Here is a 25583-nt window from a genome sequence, read left to right as displayed (position 1 = left end):
GTCAATAATATTTAGCTATTTGCATGCAGGCATTGAGATGGTTTGCTATAATCAAGCCTGTAAACCACAACTTAAAGAATAATTTTAGGAGAGGAAAAGTGATTTTTAATTAAACTATATATGGTTTTTTTTTCCTTGTGCTGACCACTTTTTTAATGACAAGGAATGTGCAGTGCCATATCAATAATTCTTACTAAGTACTCTTGTTTTAACAATACTAGATATTTTCAGAAAATACAACACCTAAAATGTACAATCAACTTTTTCTATGAGATAACTTGAATCTCAAATAGCTTCTATAATTCTCAAAACAATGTGTTATGTTTTTAGAAGTCTGATCTTTTAACAAAATAGATAAAATCCCAGGGAGATGAACAGTTGAGAACAATACTCTTCAGTAGAACTTTCTGCAATGATAGAAATGTCTTTCTGTGCTGTTCAATATGAAGCTGCTAGGCACATTTGGCTGTTAGTACTTGAAATCTGGCGGCTGTGACTGAAGAACCAAATTTTCTATTTTGTTTAATTATAATGAACTTAAATTTAAGTAGCCACAGGTGGCTAATGGCTACGGTACTGAACAGCTTAGCTATAGAATCACCTATCCATCTCTTATTCATCACTAGGTATTTCTTAGTTATTTGTAAAGCAAATAATCGAATGTCTAAATATCTGCAAAATAGACGTCCTTTGGTTCTTTTTTTTTTTTTGTGAGACAGAGTCTCACTCTGTTGCCAGGCTGGAGTGCAATAGCGCGATCTTGGCTCACTGCAACCTCCGACTCCCTGGTTCAAGCAATTCTCCTGCCTCAGCCTCCCGAGTAGCTGGGACTACAGACACGCACCACCACGCCCAGCTAAATTTTGTATTTTTAGTAGAGACAGGGTTTCACCCTGTCGGCCAGGATGGTCTCAAACTCCTGACCTTGTGATCCGCCCGCCTCAGCCTCCCAAAGTGCTTTACAGGCGTGAGCCACCACACCTGGCCCCTTTGGTTCTTAAGTTTAACTTGGTAGTTCTAAAACTTTAGTATGCTTGATAATTACTGTACAGGGTTGCGTATACAAAATCCTTAAGTATTGAAATAGGCAATTCACAAAATGTTTAAAGGTCATTCTAACTCCTGGCAATATTCACATAGCAAATTATAAATTCACCTTAAAGCCTGATGCTCCACTCTCTCACCCACCACAACAGTAAAAGTTGATATGTGCTGAGAATTGACTTCAAGAATATTGAAATATTTGGCAAAAAGATGAATCCGGCAGGTAGTATGGTCATGTATCATGAATGATTTAGTTCTTCAAACTAAAATACATACTTAATTTTACGCAATTGTCTTCTCATTAGCGAATTTAAAATATTCATTTAAAAGTATTAATTTGTTTTATCTTTGGTATTGAAATTAATATTTAAATATTAATGCTTCCTTCCAGCTATTAAGTCACATGGAAAATTTAAAACTCCATAACACTTAAAATGCGATAAAAATTCTAGCATTAGGTGGACTCCTAAGTTATATTTCTATATTTATGTGAACATTACAAGTATATTTTTGTTTCTTCTTTACATGGATTGTGTTAAGTTTTTCAATGATGTAGATAACAGAATGAAAAAAAAATTCCTCTCAACAGGTGGTATACGAAAAGTCAGAATGGCAGGTGTAAACTGTGGCAACACTCGTTATGATAAAGAGAAGTCCAACTAATTTCAATATGAAAGAAATGAGAGAATGACATGGCCTGTAAAAAAATCATGTGCCCTTGCTTCTTCCAATTTAAAAGTAATGTACTTTCCTCAGTTGAATATTTCAATAGTATAAATGAAGTTTACTTTGCCACTTATATTTTCATTTCTTCAGTGAAAATCCATGTATTTCCATCATGTACCTACTCCCTTGCCAGAGGATGTTTCACGTGAGAGCCACATAAATCTTTCATTTTCAAATTTAGAAGATCACTTTTCTTTTCCAGGATTCATGTTTCGGCATGTATTCTTTGAAACTTTTCTAGAAAAGTTTCCTGTGTGGGCAAAGAACCAAAAAATTGTGTTTATCAGTCTGGTAGTGAAGATCCTCCAGGTACTTCTGAGAAAATTTCATGAGACCCACAATTCCCTATGCCATTGAGCATCTGTAGATAGAATAAGACTGATTCAATGTACTTCTATTCACATATTCTCTATCAAATGTGTTCATCGTATTATGATGACTGATATTCAAATTATTTTTAAGTGGTACTGAATTGTTTTCTTTATGGATACTCATTAATGGGTATTAAAGTTTAAGCTATTATTGCATGTAATCTTTTAAAAATTATTACTAAAATATTCCTTATATTTAACAAAAAATTGGCAAACCAGATGATAAACCACAGACTCCTTCTTAAATGTTGGCATAGCAAATGGGATTAATGTTATCATGTAGACTAACTCCATTTTAGTAGAATTTTAAAGCAAACAGTATTTTTTAAATTATCGTTTGTTTGTTTGTTTTCCATCAGAGTCCTTGGCATTCATCAACACTTTCAGATGTCCCTATCAAGATAAATTTCATCAGAGGCTGTTTGTTTTTAGTGAGGGAACTACAAATTGAAATCTTGTATATATGAGCCACTGAAAGAAGATACCATGGGTAGCTACAGGTCTAACCCCCAAAATCCATAATAGGAACAATGCCATGTGAGATTTAAGTTTCAAACATTAAAAGTTTTATTTTAATACTTAATTTAAAAAATTCTTATTACATGCTTTGAAGATGACAAAAACCAATATTTTTGAAAGTAACTTTGATGAAGCAAGAGTACTTCCAGTATTTTAATATTAATATATTATAGAATTATAATTCAAGCATGTTTTAAGCTTTTTCCTCGCATCTTATTATGAAAAATTTTCAAACACACAGAAAAGTTGGAAGAATTTTACAGTGAACACCCATATACCCACCATCTAGGTTCAATAATAAATTGTATTATATGTGCTTTATTACATACCCACCCATCTATTCATCGTTTAATCCAAATATCACTCCATTTTATTTCAGTGTAAGTTGCAGACATCAGTACTCTTCACCCTTAAAACACTTCAGCAGGCATATCATTCACTAGAGTTCAATATTCATGATCTCTTAATGCAAACTTCATATATAAAGAAATGTACAGGCTGGGCACGATAGCTCACACCTGTAATTCCAGCACTTTGGGAGGCTGAGGTGGGTGGATTACCTGAGGTTGGGAGTTCGAGACCAGCCTGACCAACATGGAGAAACCCCGTCTCCACTAAAACTACAAAATTAGCTGGGTGTGGTGGTGCATGCCTGTAATCCCAGCTACTTGGGAGGCTGAGGCTGGAGAATCGCTTGAACCCGGGAGGCAGAGGTTGCAGTGAGCCGAGAACGCACCATCACACTCCAGCCTGGGCAATAAGAGCGAAACTCCGTCTCAAAAAAAAAAAAAAAAAAAGAAAGAAAAAGAAACGTACAAATCTTAGGTATACCATTCCATGAACTTTGACAATCAAATGTGATTATTATTCACTGGCATTTGACTGGCATATATATTGAAATAAAAGTTGAAAATAAAGAATATTATATTTTTAATCTGTTACTTTTACTGTTGGGGTAATCCAAATGTTTCCACAGAAAGTAAAAGTAAATTTACTCCCAAGTATTTAATTTAACAGATTTACAGGTCACATTTACCATGGAATACTTAACAAATATACAATAACCACAAGAATTACTCTCAGTGTTTAATTATAACTTACATTTTTCAAATGTCATGAATTTAAATTTCAGTGAAACACACTGGAATAAACTTTCCAAGTACTGATTTCAGGGTTAATCCACAATGTAGTCTCCTTATATAAGTAGTAGATAATGTCAATTTTGTCATTCAAGAAAAGATTTTAATTAATTCTTTGATATTTGTCTTCTTTGTGTTTCCAGCTCTTAAGAACTGATTCGCTTGACAGTGCTACTGAAATTTTAGGGTGCAAAGGGCCAAGATGGCTTGAAACACTCAATTTCTAGCCAAACTACTTATTTTTTAAAATGTCAAAGAAGTATAAAAAGATGACCCTGTGCTGAAATGAATCAAGAGAGAATTTAAACCTGTCAAAAACCATAGGATTTTGATATTGAAAATAGTGACAACTATTTTTAATTTCAGCAACAAAAGACTTTACGTGAGCCCTTGCTTTTACTTTCAGCATTGCCAACAGTATTTGATATGTGCCGATGATGGAATCTTGAAGTGGAAATTCTATAGGAAAGGCTTATTTTGCTTCCTTTTAAGAAGGAATGCATACAAGAATTTCACATTGCAGGACTACATTGCCCAACAATCACTCACTTTGTTCCAGTTGGAGACTTATGACCAATTTGCTGATAAAATTTGGCATTAGCCTTTTGAAATGTATAAATTACATTATTGCTTTGGATTCTTGTATATTCTAGCAGGGTAGAATGAAACTTGACCACCTGATTTCAAACTACTTGTACAAGAAACTGAGGTAGTTTCTTGATTTCAAACTACAATACAAGAAACTGATGGACATGTAAATTTCTCAACAGGCGAGAGCCACCGCACCCAGCCCAACTCCTTGATTTTTCTTAGTCATTGACCATTATATTAAAACTAAGGCAAGTTTTTTCCCCACAGAACATCAATTCACAAGATCATAAAATAAAATCTCAAAAGTACAAGGGCTGTTCACTCCAAACCAAGCTTCTTACTTTGGGAAAACTGTTAACATGTGTTAGTTGTGCCCACTTTGATACGTTGGTTAGTGGCTAAAATGCCTACCGGTTCATCACAAATCAGTTCTCTCTTTCCAGCAGTGCCATGGGTGTTCCTTTATTTTTTGGCTTTATAAGGTCAACAAAAAGTATTAAACGGAAAGAATTAAACCCACAGTGTGAATCCAAATATGCTGCTGGCAGAATACTTTGCCAGAGTAGGCAGGATGCTTTCTTGACTTGAAATCCTCACTTCCTCTTTCCCCCAACCTGCTTCTTTGTAGTTTGAATCTAGTGTAGGCTATTCCTAAGGCAGATGGTCTCTTTCAGCTAGCTGCCCACAGCAAGGTGGTCTTTACTGATAGATTTGGGGAGGAGGGGGAAGAGGGAGGGTAGACAGGGAAAGAAAGGAAAGAGAAAATGTGGCTTCCACCAGAAGGGTATACAACACCCAGTAATTTGAAACATTTTTGAGTTTAATTTTGCAAGAGCATGGAATTAAAATGCCTCCACACAGAGTATTTGGAGATGCTTGTCCTAACAATCACCCTTTAACTTTCTTTTCCATTTTAACATTTTGAAAATTGGGTTGCATCTTAAAATTAATGTGCCATCTAATATAATGGCTATTTCCTTCAAAACTATGAATTAAGTGGTAATACAATCAAATTTAAGAACTATGAGTATTCACATTTAGTCTTTATAATTACCATTTGTCCCAACTCCACAGACTTTAGAAACTATAGTTCCACTCGTTGTTTTTTTTAACTCATTTTTCTAGATGAATCCACAGAACCTTTATTTGTGTAAGAAGGAAGCTTTCTGCTCTTCTCTTCACATTCTAATCTCAATCCCACCCTCAAGTAGGGCACTTTGCTCTCCCTCCTCCTGCATCTTACCTGACCCAATAAAAAGGTAGTATCCTATTTTTCAATGGTCATAATTATACATGCAAGGAGCTAAAATGTATTACTGGGCTGGGTTAGCTTCTCTCAATGTAAGAACCAGGTCAAGGGATTTCTGTTTCTCAAAGAGGCACAGGTAGTGCCTCCACGTGCATGACAATTGCCTATTCTTTGTTCGTTTTTCGTCAGCCACTCCTGGCCCACTTGTCTTCAATTAACGGGCAGACAGCAGAAGGCCTTATTTTAGGTTCAGGCAGAGCAGTTTGCTCTTTATGCAGCTATTGTTGACAGAGAGTCTTGTATTCTAGTACATATTGGATGACTGCCAGACACTAATAAATCAAGTACTTCAGTCACCATTTAGCTATCAACCCTTTGTATACAACTTTTGAAGAAGGGTGAGTGAATCTTAGCCTGGAACCACAACACCCCAAAACTACAAAAGCTGCAAATCTACCAGGACTGTTTTTTTTTCCTGCTGCTGCTGCAAATGCTACCAAAAGAAGAAAAGATTTTACAGACATTTATAGCTCTAGGTGGGAAAAATAGTACTTTTCAGGCTGAATGATGTCTGAAAGACAATAGCGTTACTTCCTTATTAGGAACAACTCTGCTGCAAACACCCACATCATTGAAACTGTCATCATTGGGGCAACCGAGGAAGATTCAGAGCAGCAATATAGGTCAAATGACACATTCAAACCAACACTCAACTGAGAAGCAAAAAGCCAGTTTTACAGCTTAACAGAGTGCCGTATTTTAATCTCATTTAAGCAGGATTTAAAATATAGGTGTTGAGGAAGCTGTTGAGGTTTTCCAAGACAAGAGCTTATCACATAATGGTTTTGTGAAAAGGCTGATTCAGAAAAAAATGATATAACTGTTACTGGATGCACAAAAGAAAAGAAGGCAAAAGAATTATCTGATGTTGTACATTGTATCCCCCAGAAAGATCAGGCATGAGAAATGAACTTTGAGCTGTCTTCTCTTCACATTTTAAGACTAGATAATGAAATTTATTGCCTGCCAGTCCGTAGTACAATCAGACAAATTTAAAGAATTATTCATGCAAATACATAAAGCTAACCTAGCAAAGATAACTACACTTAAACTTAGTATGTTGTCTTGAATCTGAAATCTAACAGGCATTCTTGTCCTAGTATATTATATGGTCACATGGATTTTATACTTTATAAAAATAATTTGCATTGTAGACTTTTTAATCACATTTGTCAGCTATAGCATTCATTTTTTATTTATATTATTTATGTATCTATCACTTATGGAATGCATATGTGTCAGTCACTGGTCTAACCATTTTTCATAGATGGCTTTACATAATCAACAACTTCATAAAGTAGATGTCATTATGCCTATTTCCAGATGAAAAACTGAAGTTCAGAAGGGATAAGTACCTTACTCAAGTGCAAATGACTGGTAAGTGGCAGAACTAGAATTCAAACACAAGTTTGATTCCAAAGCCCATGCTTAAAAAAAATTCCTCTATAGTTTTCAATTCTATTTTTGTTTCTGAATACATTTTAACAGTAACTATAATCCAGCATATATCGTAAGCATCTTTTTGAGGAGATGATGTTAATTTTATGGGAGAAGAGACATTTTCAGAGATATGATAAATGTCTTTAATTGCACGTTAATAAACTACGACTACAGAGAGCAACTGGTTGTCCCATGCTCGTGCAAAGAGCAGAGTAGCATTAAGTGAACAGATCACAGTCAGATATATTATGCCTTATGAAATAAGTTAATAAGGGTTGAAACACTGTATGCTTGATGAAATAAATTTCCTAAGGGCAACAGACATTAACAGCTGTTCAAGTACTGTTCATGTCCCCATAGGGAAGTATATCACTCGCGCAGTTATTGAACACATGTGATGTTCCTGTAGTATCTTTCATCTCATTTACACCAAGAAAGAGTAAATAAGTATTTGGGGGCTTCAGCAAGAACAGCCTTTAGCCTCACAGACACTCTTGTCTCCCATTCACCACTTAGTAGCAAGTTATTTTCCTAAAAATAAAAATTAGAAACAATGTTAATTTCCTGCTAAAAACCTTTCAGTGGCTTCTCATTGCACTCATAGGCTTCAAGAAGCTCAAACCCCCTACAAGGTTTTATATGACCTACAACCTGTGTTATCCAGCACTTTGCCAGACCAATCCCTCCTTCCAAAGTAGGCTTCCCTCTGCTGTGTTCTCAGCTCAGAGCTTTCAATCAGGCCTTTCTATTTACCAGGAATGCTTCATCCTTAGTTTTCATACACCAAACACCTATTTAGCATCAAGTCTCACTTCTAAAGTTCAGATAAATTTCCTTGATCTATCCATAAGATTAATCACTTCTGTTTTCACTTGCATGACATCCTGTACTTTGCCTTCCCAGAGCCTATCTGAACTGCAATTGGCAAAGGGATGTGATCAGTCCTCCAACTTGTTGAAAGAGCTGCTCCAATAGAGAAGCAAATATTTTAATGTCCTAGCCCTGTAAAAGTATCTTGAAAAACTAATCTTGCATGGGGGGCATTGGGCCTTTTAAATTGGAATTCCCAAAATGTTATTGGTGGCATCCGTTTCAGATAAAAATGCATTCATTTTATTACTTTTTCAATTTATTTGATTGGTTGGGTCACTGTCATTACTAAGAAAAAGTTTGTTCTTTCTGAGTAAATGCCTCTGGTCCTCTAATTTTTGTTTCAATATGATATTTTTGTGTGAGAACTGTTAGTAAAACATTTTTATGTTACCAGTGTTAAAAGGAGATGTTTAATATAATAAGATATAGTGACTAATAGTGTTTCTTGAAAGAAGGAAGTTACTAATGGAAAAAGTGGCATTTGCCAGAAGTGACAGCTTGTCAAATTGACTGTCAACATGTTTAAAGAACATATTCATATAAAAAAGGAAATCATGAGGAACAACAACAGCAAAACAGGAATTACATTTTTGAAAGTTAAATTTTTACAGTGCCCTCAGGCAGATGGAGCTCAACTTTCCCATTTAAAAAGTAACCTCATACATATAAAATAAGCATACATTTAATTGGACATCATTAACAAACTCAGAAGAGAAGAATCTAAGTGAAAAAACACATCTTAAAAAATAGTAGCTCAGTTCTATACATGGATGGTGATGATGGCTGCATAACAATGTGAATGTACCTAATGCCACAGAACTGTACACTTAAAATGTTTAAAGCAGTAAATGTTATGTATGGTATACCACAATTTTAAAAAACACAGTAAGCCAATAATTATTTATTTTCACATATCCATCTAGAAACACATTTGCTGATATTTCCAACTCAGGTATAGTGTGTTTGAAATGTGGAGCCAGTGAGGGGTTGGAAGAACAGGTATTGCCTCAACCTTTCAAAAATCCAGAGATAAGTTCAATTACATGGCCTATCTTCTCCCCTACTAAGAATCACTGAATCACTGTACTTGAACCATCAGCCCACAATCACTGCAGAGTTACTTAGTCTCAATAAATTTCATTTAGGCACTAGGTCTATAATGAACTGAAAATTAAATCTTAATATACTGTTGGCTCAAAATGTCACAAATTGCGTGTCATATCACAAAAGAATGATTTAATTTGATTTCAAGATAAGGCAAATGAATGTCTCCAGAATTATCATTTAGGTTGAAAAATATGTAAAAATGAAGGTAAATGAGTTGTACAATATTTTCCCTTGCTACAATATCATTAAAGAAAATTGGCTTATATGAAGCTTTTTTTAAGATATAGTAGAAACACTACTTTTATATTATCTTTTCTGTATCAAGAAGCAAGACACATGTCACTAATAATCCATCTTCCCTCAGGCAATGAAGTCCCAGTTAAAATACATTCAAATGAGGTTATGTTTCAAAAGTGAAGTAGAATTATTCCATAGTGGAAAAAATAATGATATTTATCAGAAAGGACGCAAGGAAAAGGAGTTTCTTAGTAGGAAAAACAAACCCCAAACTGTAATGCACAATTATACTCTGTGATTCAGAGGATAATGAAAACATGGTGGCTGAATCTGAAGACACAGTCATTACATTGGGAGCCATTTAGAAAAAAGTCATTCCAGATCTAAATTATAATAAAAGATTCCTAGAATAGAAATGTTAGTTTTAAAAAACAGAGCAGCACACAGATTAAAAATGCAGTCATCTGGCTCTGGGTATCTGACAAGATTGATCTTAAAACTTCCTTACAAATGTGTGAAGCTCACCTAGGTAATGCATCATCTGTGCTTTACAGGCTTGGTATTCCAAGTTTGCTCCAATGACCAGCTGCATGGGCATCCTCTGATAATCTGGTGGATATGCAGAAAACTCACTCCCCAAGTCAGGCCAACCAGATCACCATCCCCTTAACAATCTCTGCAGGTGCTTCCTACACAAATTAAAGTTTCAAACACACAATTCTAGCACAGCTCTAAAGAACACATGCAGAGCATCTATTCATAAACTGTTAGGGCTTGACAATACACAGCTATTCTGGGCTAGAGCGCTGGAGGTAGTCTCTACCTTTAGGCTTGGGGTACACTAGTTCTTGAATATGTTAAACCCAAATGAAGATGTGACCCTGGTTGATTCTGAGCTTGTAACCATTCCCTTTGAATGCATGTTCATAGATTGTTATTTACAACTTCCTGAATGATGACGTAAGCTGGGAGAATAAAAAGCCAGTGTCCCAGCAAGAATTGACCTAAGAATGGGGAGACAGTGTTTCTGGGAGTCATGTGCCCTCATTAGGGATGCTGGGGACCAAGGTGTAGGCTACATTTGCTCCTACTCTCTGTGGTTATTCTAGGTTTTATATGCTTGACTGACTAAAATTAGGAACTTAATCCAATTTAACAGTGAATGTTAGTAGGGAAGAAATAAAGTCTCTTCCACACTAACAATCAGCCCATCAAAATGCACTACATCCTCTTAAATTGTACTTAGTTTTAATGTTTTCATTCTACTTGTAAGTAGCTGATTTCACTTAGTTCTTTATTAGCTATTTCAAATTAACAAGCATATATATATATATATACACATACATATATAGATAGATAGATAGATTCGTTTTTTCTTTTTCACTATTTAGAAGCTATGCTAGTGTTAACACTGCTACCCAAGTTAAAAAAAATGAATATGTTGGCCAACAGATGTTTGGAATATATCAAGAGCATTTACAGGTGTTGTTGAATTGTAATTTATTCATCACCTATTGTCTCATTTAATTCTCAAAAACTGATAAAGTAGATCACCTTTTAATCTCATTTATAGATAATAAACAGAGCCTGAGAAGCATGGTGTAAAAAAATAACAGGCTCTGGAAAACACTGTTGGGATCAAATCTCGCGTCAACTCTTTAATACCTGAGCTACCTAATCTATCAAATAGAAACAATAATAATAATGTACTTCTAGTGTTTCTGGGAATAGTAAATAACCCATACATGTAAAGTATGTGCAACAGTACCTGAGATGTTATACGCATTCAATAAACGTTATTTTTAAGCAACTTTTCTAAAGAAACATCATTAGCGTTGGGGCCAAGATACAAAGGGAAATCTATGACTTTGGAGCCTGAGGACTTGCCATTACATTATATTGCCTAGACCTATAATCTTCCCTAACTCTTCTTAAAACATGGTAAAATATCAGAGAATGAAGCAAGAATCCAGAGCAGGGTTCCCCGACCCCCAGGCTGTGGACTGGTACTGGTCTATGGCCTGTTAGGAACTGGGCTGCAGAGCAGGAGGTGAGTGGTGGGCAAGCAAGCATTACCGCCTGAGCTCTGCCTCGTCAGATCAGCAGTGGCATTAGATTCTCACAGGAGCACAAACCCTATTGTAAACTGTGCATGCAAGGGATCTAGGCTGCATGCTCCTTATGAGAATCTAACTAATGCCTGAAGATCTGAGGTGGAACACTTTCAACCCCAAACCATTGCCCCTGCCCCCCATCATCTGTCCATGGAAAAATTGTCTTCCACAAAACTGGTCCCTGGTGCCAAAAAGGTTGGGGGCCACTGATCTACAGTTTTCACTGTAAAACCTGGATTTTCATATGCCTGTAGTTCATATGCCTGAATTTGTAACAAATGGGATAGAAGAAGAAACAAATAATATCCTCTTTACCAAGTGATTAGTTTTTATTAATGGAAAGTTCATCTGTGAGTATTTTCATAGAGTATATACAGAATATCTCTTGCTGAGCTAACACATGTTTTGCTGTCAGGCAGCAACATTGAAAACATCTATATCAACCTTGTTTGTTTAGCTGGAGTTAAATAATGATACTCAGTATTTGCAAAGTGTTTTACAGCTTCAAAGTATTCAAATAACAATGTGTCGTACAGGTAGTGCAGATATTTTTAGTCCCATTAAGTATAAAAAAAAAAAGAAGGTTCAAATGTTGAAGTGTACATGAAAGTCTGAAATAAGATGGTGACATTCTGAAGCAATTTACTTAAAATTTTACTTACCAAATATTCGCTTTGACAAAAGAAGTAATAAGATACAGAGTTGGTGGAATAATTTAAGGTCCTTTGTGGGAGGAGGGGAAGTGACTTACAATAATGAGACTTGAGGTCATCTAAAATTATTCAATGGTAGATGGCTATATGATGAACATTTTACATTTTTCAAATAATTGATGACTCTACATTTGATATGTGTGCTATATTTCCTGTGCTTATGTTAATTCCCTAAGTTTCCTAAGTATAGAGTCCATATTTCCTAAGTATAGAGTCCTAAGTATAGAGTCCATAAATGAGGTAAATACCTCATTTATCTTTCTGTACCGATCCAGCACAATGTCTAGGTATTTGCTGTCATCCCACTGAGTTTCCTAAGTCTTCATTTAGCACATAAAAAATGTAGAAATATTGAAATTTTTGACTATTTTAATTTCTGAAATTTATCTAATTCAAATTACCCTAATTATTTGTATCTACTTGAGTTTTCTGGGTATAAAGACACAAGGTAGTATTTCCAAGTTCTCAGTATTATATATCACATGATGGTATTAGGAAAAATGATAACATTAACAAGATTCCAAATGCTCACAGAAGTACCTAAAATTCAATTTCTGATAACATACAACTGGTAAATGCTTTGATTATCACTATTTTATAGGTGAGAAAGGGGAAGTCATATAGCCAGAGCTGAACTTCAACTTCAACTAGATTGTTCCATTTCATCAGATTATTTTCACCCTGAGTTGACAGAAACAAATATCTTCATGTTTCTATGCCATAAGAGATGCTGTATCTAATTCCCTCAGTTTATTTTATTTTATTTTATTTTTAGAAACAGCATCTTGCTCTGTCACCCAGGCTGGAGTGCAATGATGCAATCATAGCTCATTGCAGCCTTGAACTCCTGGGCTCAAGTGATTTTTCTGCCTCAGCCTTCCAAATAGTTGGCCTACGTATTATTTTTTATTTTGTATTGAGCTCACCATTAGGCAGTTTAAAGGACATAAAAATCTCCAGAAAACATATGCTGACCTTAAAGGAGGAGCTTGCCATCAATTTGAGGAGCTAAGAAATGCTTACATTGAAACTGAAATACCTTTCAAAGGCAACACACTGTTAAGCATAAGGCTATGAAGTACAATCTAAAATTATGTATGTAATTCAAAAATGGATGTAGTCAGCATAAACTGGTCAGAACCAAAATTCTAGAGGTGCAGATCAAGAATTTACAACGATAGACAGAATGACTGCCCATGTTCCTTTCTGGTACAATCATATTCTCCATTCTAATGTGAAATAATTATCTCCAAAATACTCAATGATTTATTATTTTTAATAAACTTCTACAGAACACTTCTTGCACTCAATCTTCAATTATTAAGTCCTTTTGCTCATCTTCCTGGATCATTACATTGCTCATTAGGACCTCCCATTAGAAGAGAAAGAAACCCACATTACAGAATGGCATCTTGTAAACAGCTGTTTCTAAGGGTGTTAAGTTACCTGTCACCACAAATAGAAGACTCTGATGGAACACAATAAATATAAATTAAAAAGAAGTTTATTATTAATATAACTGAATAAAATAATCACAAAACCTTTTTAATGGAAACACTCTGGATGACAAAACAACCATAAACTTTTGCTGATGATTCCATTTTTTTAAACTTAGCTACAAAAAAATTTTTTCAAAAGGTTAGAATAATGATTCCCTTTACAAGCTCTATGGCTATTATTAATCTGATAGAATTAAAATTTAGCAAGACAAGTTGCTTAATACAAATTCAGGTGCATTTTAAATGTTAGAACCTGATATGGGAATAAATTGCCCATTTCCAACATCAGTATCACTGCAGAATCCTCATCTCAAAGTTCCTCACCACTTGCTAAATATCCATACATAAATGTGTTTTAATTTCTCATACACAACAAATATACACACGGAGACACACACACTCATACATCTATAGTTATATATACAGACATTATATACATGGATGTTTGTATATGTGTATATATACACACATTTTTTCTATCATTTCTCTATCTTAATTTAACATCTTATCCTCTCAAAAATGGCATAATGGAGCCAGCATAAAATCCGGAATAAAATCCAAATTCTGCCACATCCTAACTGTTTGACTTTAAGCAAGTTTCTTAACCTCTAAGAGCCTTACCTTCCACAATGGTTCAAATGGAAGAGTAACACTGAATTACTGCACAAATTAGAAAGAATGTGTGTAGTATCTACTATGATATAAGACAGCATGTTCTCATTAAGAGGCAATTTGTTGCCTTTGTTGCTATTGTTATCCCTCCCCAAACATGCTCTTTTTCTTGAATTGCCTTTTCTTCAGTAATGCCATTACCATTCATCGTATCCATTGGCTCAAAACCTTAAAATTATCTAGGATACCCCTCCTCCACATGGAATCAAAGGCAAAGTGCTATTAAATTATTCCCTTGGAATGTATCATGAATATTTTCCCAATGCTACCATCTCGTATGTTATTGTTACCACACCGTCTTCAAGGTGAACTGCCATCAGTACTCTGATAGTGTCCTTCCCTGCAGTTTTGCTACACTTAAAGCTCTCTACACATTACAACCTGACAAGAGTATTGCTTTCCTTTTGTCAATCTACTGATACAAACTCTTCATGGCTCCCTAGTAGCCTAAACACACAAACACAAATCCAAAGTCCCTGATGATTGGAAGCAATATACCTTCTAGCCCCATTTTTAAAATCTCCTTTTTTAGTCATCCAAGCAAACACTTATTGAGTGGACATTATGTTCAAAGTGCCATTTCTGGACATAGGAATACAACTGTGAACAATGTGGTCATGTTCCATGACAATAAGAACTTTCTTTTTAGTGGCAGATAACACCATTAAACGACCAATCTTTAATTCTATATGTGATAAGTTCTTGGTATAAATAAGTATAGAGTAGGTACTGACAATATCTGAGAATCTGAGAATGCCTTCCTGAGGAAGTGATATTTGAACTAAAATTTACAGAGGAGTTGTGGGAGTTGAGAGGATACAATGGGGGAAGTGGAATTCTAGCAGAGAAAATGGCAGAGCATGTAAGACACACCGCCCCCCCCTTGCTTCATGTCAAATGAATTATTGATGTGTTTGAAATCTGTATTATTCTCCACCCAAAGTTTGTGTATATTTTCTTTTCACTTGGAACGTTAACCGTACTGAAGACACTGCTATGCAACCTCAATTACTTCCAGAAAAAAAAGCTTTATTTATGAAGTAAATACTTTCCTGAAAAATTCCTTTTAACCGTATAAACAAAAGATGACTTGATGTGATACTATGCATTACTGTACTAAAATAAAAAATCAACTTGCTCTATAGTGGAAATATTAATGATTCATGAGATTTTTCTGCTAATGAACTTTTTCTCCTTCATTTCAAATATTTGTCATCTAATTTTAATATAACATTCATTCAATTCAGAATATATTTGCATTTTCTTTGCTAAAAAATAATCACCCATTAGTATTCTGTACTGCTTTTAGGAAATTATTGGTGTATGACTGTGTCAAGAGATTGAGCCTCAATAAGTAACTTTGATATCTTAAATTGCTTTGAGGGAGACATTTTTAATGCCATCAGATATCTTCTCCCAATAAATTCTTCAACCTTTATCAAAATAAAACTACATTTTCTATTGCCAAAATGACAAAGACAAGACAGATTATGTTTTAAAAAAAGAGTGCACGTGTTTTTTTTTTTTTAATGCAGCTACTCTAAATCTATTAACCATTGGACAGTGATGAATTAGGGTTACACATAAGCACACTTAAGCAGCAACCATTATCTACATTAGTCATCTATCTTAGAATTTCTAGGGTCAGGCAGTCTTACAAAAACAAGTGTAGTATAGTAAGACTCATTCCAAAAGCTTTACAAAACGTTTGTTTTTTTTTTTTAACTTTTCAAATGAAAATTATTTCTTCTTTTTTTAATGAAAACATAGTGTTGAACCTAACACTGATGACAGTTTCAGCCTTCTTGAAATTCTTTCCTCTTCTGCTTTTGTGACACTGTACTTCATGCTTTAGTACATAAATCTCACTTTCCTTTTCTATATATGCAGTAGAAATGTATTAAATATGTGTTGACCTATAAAATAAAGGGAATGACACAGAATCCTAAGATTTCACATATTACTAACATCAAATGTTTTTCCTTGTTGTCATTGTTAAAATCATAACAAACAAGGAATCAGGCTGGGTTGAGAATGGCAAAAGCTATCAGTGATTCTCAGATCAAATAAAGAAAATCCCTTGAAGTTTGGGGGAGAAAGGCTTCCTTTCATGTCAGAGAACCAATAGAATTATGCTCAAATAACAACATTCTGAGTTGTCTTTTTTCAATGGTTACTATCTGAGCCTCACATTCTCAGACTTCACGAAATGAAGAGCTAATTAGTGGTATTTATTTGTTTTAAGTAAGAATATCTCCTTGTAGTTGACATAGAGTTGGCAGAATTGATTATATTAGGCTGGCTAAAATACAATACTCCAAATTTCACAGGTGGTCAAAAGAATAAACAAGAATTTTAAAATGCTGTTGCACAAAATATATCCAGAAGAAGTTGTTTTTAAAGCCATACTTGTATTTTGAGAATTCAACGGCAAATTTCTTTATTACATCTTTGTGGAAGAACAGATTGAGGGCTTTTGGTGAGTTTGCAAATTTGCGAAGGGGAATAAACCAGTTTTTACTATAACCAGAGAAAAGTTTGCTCAAAACAAAAAGCTGTTACTGCTATACCTCACAATATTGAAGGAAAATTCTTTAAATTCTAAATAAAAAGGATTGTATTTCATAAAATTTAAGCATGAATGGGAAGTAAAGGGACTATCATTAATCATTTTAAATCAATATTATTAAGAAAGTTCTTCAGAAATTCAATATCTTCTTAAAGGATTGAGTTAATCATCTGAGTAAGGTTCAGAATCAAGTTAAATGCAATGCCTGAAAAATGAAGATGTTTATAAAAAGGAAATAAGGAGGTTAATGAAATGTTCTAAGTTTAAAAATTATGGAACTGACATAGATTGGCTATAAACTGTCAGGAAACAATGCTATATGAACAGTTTCATGTCTCTGCATGGTCAAGGCTTTCGAAAAAAAGAAAACTAGAAGTTCACAATAGACACTTTCAGAGAGACCTGCATATATCCCCCCAGAGCCATTAATTTATGTTGCAAGGAATAATAAACCTAGTGACTTTAACTTCCTTTCCCCAAAGAACAGATGCAATAAATAGAAAACAGTTACAAATATGACAGTTATTAATCCATCTGTATCAATATTTACTTGAAATGTGAATGGTCAAAATACACCAATTAAAAAACAGACTGTAAGAGTAAATGAGAAGACAAGACTGAACTTGATGTTGTTTACAAGAAACCACTTTGAGTATCAAAGACAGATAGGTTAAAAATAAAAGAATAAAGAATGATATATCGTGCTAACATTATTTTAAAAAAATAGCTGGAATAGCCATATCAATGTCAGATAAAGTAGACCTCAGATCAAGAAAAGTATCAAGGATAAGGAAGGACGCTACACAACAAAAAAGGGTAAATTCTTCAAGTAGACATAACATCTTAAATATGTAAGCACCTAAAGAGAGTATCAAAATACACGAGGCAAAAACTGATAAACATGAAAAGAAAAATAGATAAATCCACTATTAAAGTTGGAGATTTCAACCCTCCTCTTTCAGTAACTGATAGATCAAGTAGGCAGAAAATTTGTTAGGATACAGTTGAACTGAACAGCATCATCAATTAACTTGATATATTCGACATTTATAGAGTACTTTATCCAACAACAGCAGAATACACATTCTTCTCAAGCTCACATGGGACATTCACCAATATAGACCACATTCTGGCCCATAAAGTACACTTTAACAAATATAAAGGAATAGAAATAACATGAAGTATGCTTCCAGACCACAATGGAATTAAACTAAAAATCAATAACAGAAAGACAGTTTGAAAATCTCCAAATATTTGAAAGTTAAACATACTTCCAAATAAATCACGAGTCAAGGAGAATTCTCAAGAGAAATTCTAGAATATTACTAAATGAAAATGAAAATACAACTGACCAAAACTTATGGGATGCAGTGAACATACTACTTAAGGGAAATGTATAGTATTAGGTACATGTACTGCAAAAGAAGAAAAGATCTCAAACTCTAAGCTTTCACTCTAGGAAACCAGAGAAAAAAACAACACTTTATATCTAAAAAAGAATATAAACATCAAAATTTAGAGCAGAAAACAGTGAAACTGAAAGAAGGAAAATAGAAAAAAAGACATCAAAAGCTGGTTCTCTGGAAAGATCAATAAATTTGACAAACCACTAGCCATGCTAGCCAAGAAAAAATGAGAGAGACAAAAATTACCAATATCAGAAGTAAAATATTGATCCCACAGATATTAGATGGTAATAAAGCAACAGTAGAAATAACTCTATGGTCAATAGTTGGATAAATTATATTAAATAAACCAGTTCCTTGAAAGACACAAACTCATACAAGGAGAAACAGATAATCTAAATAGGTCTATGTCTATTAAATACAATGAATTAATTACTAATAACCTTCTAAGAACAAAAGAACAAGGACCTGATTATTTCACCAGGAAATTCTACCAAACATTTAAGGAAGAAATATTAATCTTCCAATATATTTCATAAAACGGAAGTAAAGAAAATTGTTCCTATCTTTTTCTAAGAGGCCAGTATTAACTTAGTACCAAACCCTAATAGACATTACAACAAATAAAAGCTATCTCTCATAAATATATATGCATAAATCTTCAATGAACTATTAAATAATCTAATCCAACAAAGCATAAAAAATTACATACACCATGAACAAGTGGGATTTATACCAGGTATGCAATGCTGGTTCGATATTTAAAACATCAATTAGGTTGGGCACAGTGGCTTGCGCCTGTAATCCCAGCACTTTGGGAGGTTGAGGTGTATGCATCACTTGAGGTCAGGAGTTTGAGACAGCCCTGGTCAACATGGCAAAACCCCGTCTCTACTAAAAATACAAAAATTAGCTGGATGTGGTGGTGCCATGTCTGTAATCCCAGCTGCTAGGGAGGCTGAAGCACAAGAATTGCTCAAACCCGGGAGGCAGAGGTTGCAGTGAGCCAAGATCATGCCATTGCACTCCAGCCTGGGTGACAGAGTGAGACTCTGTCTCAAAAAATACTAATAAAAATAAAAATAATAAAACATCAATTAATGCAATCCGCTACAACAAGAGACTAAAGAAAAATCATATAATCATATGAATTCATGTAAAGAAAGACTTGGCAGAATCCAGCACTCATTCATAATAAAAACTGTCAGAAAATTTGGAATAAAAGCGGACTTCCCCAACATGACAAAGAATATTCAAAAAAAAATTTACAGCTAACATCACACTTAATGGTAAAAAAAAAAAAAAAAAAAAAAAAAAAAAAAAAAAAAAAAAAAAACTGGTTACTTTTCCTCAGAGTATCATCAAGGCTATTTTTCACAACTAAGATTCATGTTTCCCACATAAAAAATAATATGCATCTCACTCTCTAAACTTTTTCATTTTAGGTTCTTTCCAAGTGTTACTTGAAACCATTCTAACATTGATTATCATGCAAAATAAATGCAAATCTAACTTTGGCTGGATATATTAGACTTACATTGTAGACTTAGACTGTAAACTTGAGAGTATGATGTGATTTTGTCTTCTGATACGTAATAGATACTCAAGAAATAAATGAAAACAATGAAAAGAATGAAAGATTGTAAAATATCTTAATTTATTTATCAGTTTAAATCAAATTATTTACCTAAATAGCTTGGATATATACATATGTCTAGTGAGAGGATATTAATTTTTCCAAAAATACTTTGCTAGCTGGGGAAATAGTTAGTATTTTCTCTATTCATATTTGCTCTTTGTTTTGAGGCACTCAAACCATATTTTACTCAATTACCCAACCACTTACTTCCTTCTTAATGCTTATTTCACTCTTAACTCATCTAGCCAATATAAAATTTCTCACCATGGCCCAAGTTTCCTATTACTTCATTACGTCTCTGACTTGATCTCCTACCACACTACCACTTACTGTGACTATCCAAATGTGCTTCTGACTCAGAGCCTTTGTCCTAGCAGTTCCTTCATCCTGAAATTCCTATTACAGACAACTGCATGGTTTCTTCCCTTGCTGATATGGTTTGGCTATGTCCCCACCCAAATCTCATCTTGAATTGTACTCCCCATAATCCCAATATGTCTAGGGAGACCCCTCGTGGGAGGTGATCAGATCATGGGGGTGGTTTCCTCCATCCTGTTCTTGTGATAATGAGTGAGTTCTCATGAGATATAATGGTTTTATAAATGGCTCTTTCTCCTTCACTCCTCACTCTTCTCTCTCCTGCCGCCACGTGAAGAAGGTCATGGATTCCCTTTTGCCTTCCATCACGATTGTGAGTTTCCTGAGGCCTCTGCAGCCATGTGGAACTGTAAGTCAATTAAATCTCTTACTTTTATAAACTACCCAGTCTTGGGTATTTCTTTATAGCAGTGTGAGAACGTCTGGACTAATATACTTGCCTTCTTTCAGTTTTCACTCAAATGTTAATTTTTCAGTTACAGGCCTTCTTTCTCTTACTGAGAATTATATCTCACACATACACACTTCCTACTGCCCTTCTGTGTTTTTATTTTTCTACATACCATCTTTTACTTTCTTATTATCACCCTCTCCCCCACTGAACCGTAAACTCCATCAAGGCAGAGGTTTTTGCAATTGTTCTTTACATATGAAATAAATTGTTGTGATTTCAAGAATTAGTATAAATACTCTAAATATGACTATCTTAATATAACAACATATTTTAGTAGTTATTAAAGAAATACAAATTCATTCAAAATGTTCTAATTCAGAAAGATACCACATAGAGAGTTGAACCTGTTCTGAATCTCACCATTCCATTCCCACCCCAATTGCAGGAAAATCATTGTTAAATCTTTGGTAGATTTTCTTCTCTACATATTTACACAGAAAAGTATCATACCATGATCCATTTTGTTCTCTTTCTGGTAAATCCCCTGGCAAAAGGAAAAACTTTTTTGGCACTCACTTATTTTATTTTCATTATAAATAATACATTCACAAATTCACTGAGATGAAGGTCCACAGCAAATATATGATACTTTTTGAATATCCATTTAACTAGAAGCCCTTATTTCTCATTATTGTCTAGGAAATGTGATCCAAAAACCTGAAAATAATATAAGTATATACAATACTATAAAATTACAGATTAGTAATGATAATAATAATGCATAGAAAATGATACTTTGTTACTGAGTTTTAAAGATCTAGTGAAATCTACTGCATTTTAATAATAAATGTGTTTATCTTAGAGATTATGGAAGAAAAATATAATGGGAGAAAATATCTGAAACTAAATGTAAGAAAAACATAAACTTCAAAGAAGTAACAGATACCTCAAAGCAAATCAAAAGAGAATCTTAAGGCAACATACTATGAAAGTCTCTGTCTAATTATTGAATTCCTTAGAAAAGCTTTTATTCTCTAAGTTACAATATATGATTTTACTTAAATGGTAAGTATTAAAATTGTTATTTCAATGTATACATACATGTAGAAATATTATGGAAAACTTTTGATATTTCTCTATTGCATATATTTGTTTTATACTTTTTTCTCTATTGGTCTTCTGAATCTAATGCAATAGAATAACTCATTGGGTTTAAATCTCGTATTCTTTCAACCTTTAAGATAATTTAGTTTGGTGATAAAATGTTAATTAAAAGGAATCACGAATTTGTAGAAATTGTAGGGCTTGAAGGATCCTTACAGATCTAACAAATGCCCCCATTTTATGAACAAGGAAACTGTGGCTAAGAAGTATAACTTACCAAGAAAACAGAAATTTAAAACGTGACTTCTTTTATGTAAACATTTAAATTATCACTCCTTTCTAACCTTAAGAATGTGATAATAATGATTTATTGTGCCAGATGTTAAGCTACGTACGGCCTGTCAGATTCACAACCACTTTCTCTACTTTGCTCAGTGACGCTGTGGCTGATGCTACTGTGAGAAATATGCTTACGATGAATAGTAGTTGTTTTGAGTTCTACACAGTATTTCGTTATATATACCATTCCAAGTAAGAATGCTAGAAATTTTAATCTGGATATTCAGACCAATTTTATATACCATTTTTTCCATCTCCTCCACTTACAGTGTGTCCTTGAGCTTCCATGTTCTCAAAATTCACTTCATAATTATTTATTTATGATTAAACAATTTAATTTTTATAAATCTCCTAGAGTAGTACTTGGTACCTACTAATGGTACAGTAAACAGCTATTATTAATGTTTCCATGAGGATGATAATGTTTGAATTTGATAGCAAGAAAGGAAATTCTAATATTCTGCATCTTCAGTAGAAGTTTGTGTTAAAAAAACTATAACTGTAGGTCTATCTTGTAATGGAGAAAGAGGGAAGACTATGGGTTATATATTACACACATATATAAATATATTATATATGGTTATATATATCATATACATATATACACATGTAATTTTATTAGTTAATATTTTAACTTTTCTCATAAATATAATACAATTATTTAGAAAAACCACAAAGTGTCTTAAAATACACATATGTATGCATTATATGAATATAATATTTTGCCCATAGAATATATGCATATAGGTAGCGCATACTAAATTCCAACGTTAAGATATTTGGTTAGTTGTTGATTGTCTTACCTAGTCCTGATAACATAATCTATTATATCATGCATAATCAGAAATTGCTTTATTTGGTTAAGCTATTATCATTTCTTTTTAGGAGGAGGAAAAGAAATGCAAGCTTAGAAAAGGAAGGAATGACAGGAATTTTATCTACACCTTCTTTAACACTACATGCAGAAGAACGAAATGCCTTGTGGACATGTGGTAGATGTCAATGACACCCTGCTTGTATCGAAAATACATGACTGGGCCGGGCATGGTGGCTCATGCTTGTAATCAAAACAAAAAAAAAAAAAGAAAGAAAATACATGACTGAAGCTTACCCTGCTACTTTGGGAGGCCAAGGCAGGAGGATCACTTGAGGTCAGCAGTTCGAGACCAGCCTGGCCAACATGGCAAAACCCCATCTCTACTAAAAATACAAAAATTCGCAGGGCATGGTGGCATGTGCCTGTAACCTCAGCTACTTGGGAGGCTGAGGCAGGAGAATCACTTGAACCCAGGAGTCAGAGGCTGCAGTGAGCCGAGATAGCGCCACTACACTCCAGCCTGGGTGACAGAACGAGACTCCATCTCAAAAAAACAAACAAACAAAAAAAAGGAAATAAAATATGTGACTGAAGCTTAATTTCCTACTTGTATTTCACCAAAAGAAAGGGACTTGCTAAAGGTTAAGCCAGTGGCCCTCAATCTTTTTGGCACAAGGGATCAGTTTCACGGAAGACAATTTTTCCGCAGACGGTGGGGAGGGTTTCAGGATGAAACTGTTTCACCTCAGATCATCAGGCATTAGATTCTCATAAGAAGCACACAACCTAAATCCCTCACTCCCTGGCATGCACAATTCACAATAGGGTTCCTGCTCCTATGAGAATCTAATGCCACTGCTGATCTGATAGGAGGCAGAGCTCAGGCAGTAATGCTCACTCACCCACTGCACAACTCTGCTGTGTGCCCCAGTTCCTAACAGGCCATACACTGGTACTGGTCTGTGGCCCGAGGTTTGGGGACCTCTGAGTTAAGCCATGAGTAATAAAAAAGTACTTCCTGTCCTCATTTTTTCCCTTAGTTTTGAAGAGTAGATAAAACACGCACTATTACCAGTTGTAGAAAGTGCTTGTTGAAAATGATATAGAAAAGACAGTAGTAGAAAGTTTTATTTACCAGAAAGTCTCCACAAGGATGTCTCACAACAAAAATCGGTTAGAGTGAGAGAAGAACTGCTATTACCTGGAAGTTTCTTGAACTCTCAGGGGAACTGATGGGTTGAGAGTAAGGTATGAAAATTCTGGGTTCCCTAGGAAGTAGGAAACAGCAGAAGTTCCAATGACAACTTCCAGCAAGAAGACAGAGTGTCATGATGTGATAAAATGGAGGAGGAAGGCATGGTGGCATGCACCTGTGGTCCCAGCTACTTGGGAGGCTGAGGTAGGAAGATGGCTTGAGCCAGGGAGGTGGAGGTTGCAGTGAGCCGAGGTCATGCCACTGTACTCCAGCCTGGGCAACAGAACCAAACTGTAGTAATTAAAGAAAAAAAAAAGGATAAGGAAGGTGAAGTGGCTTAATCTAGGCAATGAACAAACATGAATGGGAGGAAGCCAGAGAGATAATTTTGTGGCTGACATGAATATAGAACTTTGGGAAGGTCTTACTGATGATTTCTGGAGAAATTTGTGCATGTCATGGTATAATCTAGCAAAAAGTACACCTTATTATTTAAGATCATTAGACGCGGATTTAAAAAATGTTATTCTCTATAGAGTGGGAGTCACATAGCCATTATTTCTGGGTTATATATAAACTAACCCAAATTACTTAAAGAGTTAGATGAAGGAAATTCCTGAAAGCTGAAGTCAACTTGGAAAGCTTCACAAAAGTGACCTTTGAGCTATACAAGAAAGGCTGAGTAATATTTGAGCGAGTGAGGATGGAAATCGCTATCCTACTCATGGAGAATACCGCAAATGAAAACAAATTAAAGTTTTATGTGATGAATTTGTGTGAATTATTATACTTCAAACTTTCATGAATGTAGTGATACAAAATAGGAGGCAAAAAAGTTAGTTTCTGCCATCTCTTAGAAAGCCTTGAATTTCAGCCATTAGCATTTCAGATGGTGGGCAAGAGACTCTCACAACAAAGACTATTCTTTAGGAAAAGAGTCTAATGGCAATATGCAGGAAGGATTGAAGAAAAGCAGCAATAAAGAGATTGTACAGCACAGGCAACAATACAAGCAAGAAAAATTAAATGTCCAAATAGGGTGATAATATGAAGTGAAAAGCAAAATGGAAAAGTTAAAATATTTTTAACATAAATGCTATCTAAATATTGAAAATAATATATTTATTACCCAAATTTCAAATGGCATGATGCTTCCTAATTGAAAAACAGTAACAGTGAAACAAGAGGGAGTTAAATTTAATTTTATTAAAACCATCATTGTATTATTTGTTTTCACCTAAGCACTGTAATTATATAGTATAAAATTAGTTGATGTGTGCCTAAGAAATGGCTCTATGTTAGTGTTTGCCCTAAGCACATAAATCCTCATTCTATTTTTTTCTTTCATTTGCATGCAACCATGAAGATTTCTGATATAATCTATGGTC

At 34.4% G+C, this 25583-nt stretch overlaps 1 protein-coding gene and 1 non-coding gene across 3 annotated transcripts in view; both read right to left on the bottom strand.

Annotated features, from left to right (window-relative positions):
* IL1RAPL1 (interleukin 1 receptor accessory protein like 1) overlaps positions 1–25583 on the bottom strand; it is a 1365259-nt gene that overhangs the window by 1022108 nt on the left and 317568 nt on the right. The window lies entirely within an intron of this gene.
* LOC112207198 (small nucleolar RNA SNORD74) lies at positions 2493–2562 on the bottom strand. The gene has a single exon (XR_002941653.1). It is a non-coding gene; the product is annotated as a small nucleolar RNA SNORD74 (small nucleolar RNA).

Source organism: Pan troglodytes, chromosome X (assembly GCF_028858775.2).
Source record: "Pan troglodytes isolate AG18354 chromosome X, NHGRI_mPanTro3-v2.0_pri, whole genome shotgun sequence".
In the NCBI taxonomy this organism is placed as follows: domain Eukaryota; kingdom Metazoa; phylum Chordata; class Mammalia; order Primates; family Hominidae; genus Pan; species Pan troglodytes.
Note: the sequence above shows the minus strand (reverse complement) of the source record. Positions and strands in the feature narration are given on the sequence as shown.